Source organism: Amborella trichopoda, chromosome 1, assembly GCF_054954075.1.
Source record: "Amborella trichopoda isolate Santa Cruz 75 chromosome 1, AtrichopodaSantaCruz75HAP2 v2.0, whole genome shotgun sequence".
NCBI classification, from domain to species: domain Eukaryota; kingdom Viridiplantae; phylum Streptophyta; class Magnoliopsida; order Amborellales; family Amborellaceae; genus Amborella; species Amborella trichopoda.
In genome coordinates this window covers 37,880,903-37,883,402 of record NC_142336.1, presented here as the reverse complement: position 1 = coordinate 37,883,402, position 2,500 = coordinate 37,880,903, and the positions used below count along the sequence as shown (strand labels likewise).

The 2,500-nt window shown below is 33.6% G+C and overlaps 1 long non-coding RNA gene across 1 annotated transcript; it reads left to right on the top strand.

Annotated features, from left to right (window-relative positions):
* Positions 1-756: 756 nt before the first annotated feature.
* On the top strand, positions 757-2,133 carry LOC148783817 (uncharacterized). Its single transcript, XR_016053713.1, has 2 exons — positions 757-1,513; positions 1,722-2,133. It is a non-coding gene; the product is annotated as an uncharacterized LOC148783817 (long non-coding RNA).
* Positions 2,134-2,500: the final 367 nt, after the last annotated feature.

Below are 2,500 nucleotides of genomic sequence, written 5' to 3'. Positions count from 1 at the left end.
TGAAACTTGCCCTATGGGCCCCTTGTGGTTCTAGTATGAATTATGGTGTGTAATTATTATCATGATAATTTAATAAGGAAAAAGTTGATATAGAGCCGAGGCTCGAAACAATCAAATTAGAGCCTACGTCAAAATTTTTACTAGATGAGGTTGTTTTGATGCCCAAATAACCTCAAATTGATCGTCTCGGACATGAGACAAAAATGGATTTGAGATTTTTGAAATAGTGTATTTTGGAACGCATTTTTGGACCGTCAATTTTCAAGATTGTCAAGTTTTCATAGATTTCTCTATCTACACTATTTTTGAAGCTTTGTACTTTATAAATATATTTTAATGCTATCACAAAGATTTTCAGTATTGAAACTACATTTTTTGTCACTATTTGAAGGTAGGCTCTAATTTGATTGTTTAGAGCCTAAGCTCTTTACAAACCACACCCATTAAATAAAGTTGACTATCCACAAATTTATTCTTGTACCATTTAATACATTAATTGTAATAAAAGCTGTAATTGGTTTGCATGCACTTGCATTTCTTGTAATTAGATAAGCCTTGGTATAAGTTTAGAGACTATGAATTTAAAAGTTTTGGGAAAATATCATCTAAGGGGTTAAAATACCTTAAAAATTATCCCAATCAACATTAGGGCCATTATTTTTTTTTATTTTCATTTCACTCAGGTACTTTTTTAAAGAAATATCTTAAAAAATACCCAAATTATCCGTTTTTGGGTTTGGAATCCTGAACAAGAAAGAGAATTTCAGTAATTTGACCCACCTAAGAGGCCCTAACCAACCAAATAAAGGGAGTAGCCCAGGTTGTTTAGGGTTCTCGACCCTACAAAGAGGCATTTTGGGTATTTTTGAAGATCATTTTTAAGGTACATGAGTGAAATAAAAATTAAAACTTGAATCCTCTAATGTTGATTGGGATCATATGCCCCCTTTAATAATTTTGTAGGGGCTTTTAACCCCTCCTATGATATCTTACCAAAATTTTCGAGGTTTGATCCGCTCATAAACTGTATGTTTGTCTTTCTTGTGCATGTGTGGACATCTGAAAGTAGCAGTACTTTAGCTATCGCTTTTGTTTCTTTGCGAGTACACTGAGTAGCTAGCCAGTGTGTGAGAACAGAAAAAGAGAAACTAAGAATAATCTTGTTTCGTTTTGGGTGGGTGTATGCATTGTGTGTTTACTGCTGATCTCATTATATCGTATTAGATACGCAATTCATAGAATCTAAAAAGATCCTTAATATTACCTAGCATCTATACTGATACATGTTGTGGTTATAATGCCCATGGTGAACTTTTATGCGCAAATTCCATTTTAAACACTATGTGCAGCAAAGCAAGAAGTCTTCCAATCTAATCAATCTTTCCACTTGGTTCTTTTAATCTAATTTCAGATATCCGATGATTATTTGATCAAATTTCAAACAGTCCATCAAAGAACATATCATGGTCATAAATATTTGGAAATTGTGATGAGCAAATATTTGATCTCTTAGGTGTGAATTCATAACTTCCCTTTTAATCAATATTCTATGGCATAGATGCACAATCACGTCTCTGAAAATATCTAGTAATAGAGGACGACACTGCAGATGTGGTTTTTTCATGGAGAAGCTCATTTCTATTTTGGATGCCTTCACCCAATAAAGGAGATAAACGGATTTCTTGTACATGCATTTGATATATATGTTTTTTATGTTTCAGAATGGGATCCTTGGGGTGTCCCTGAAGACTATAAGTGTGAGATTATTGAGGATGACACTCCAGGACCCAAGCATGTTCCACGCCACAGGCCGATTCCTCTTCCAGATGGTTTCAGGCATGCATTGGTGGCAGCTGCGTCAGTCCAACCTGATGTCAACAAGAAAGAGGCGTCAGAGAAGTAGATCCCAAAACCATCTCTTTTTTGTCTTTTTTCTCAATTTATGTTTTTCTTTTCCTTTTGTTTTTATTGCTTTTCAATGTTTACGTAACACATGAATTTGAACCTGCTGGATTTTGGTATCTTGCAGTGAATGGACTGGATAGGTACTTGTCTTCTCAAAAAATAAGCTCTTTTTTTTTTTGGTTGAATAAAAAATGGGTGTGATGTGCATTAGGTCACAACCTTAAACAATTTACGTCCTAAGGCATACCTCCAAACATTGTCATAAGATATAATTTGTTTGTTAATAAATTTTAGGCTGACCCGAGAATCTATTTTCATCTCCAATTATCAATTTTAAACTCCAAAAAATAGTCGAAACGAAGCAGATTTACAAACACATGAAAATCTTGAAAATGGACGCTCCAGATAGTATATGGCAAGATTTATTTATTTTGATAAATAATTTTTGCAGATTTATAAACGCTTAAAAATCTTGAAAATGGACGCTCCAGATAGTATGTTGCAAGATTTACTATTTTTGATGAATAATTTTTTTTCCCATATTGAAGTGATCAATTAGATGGTTTAACATCATCGAAACAGCCTTTCTTGATGA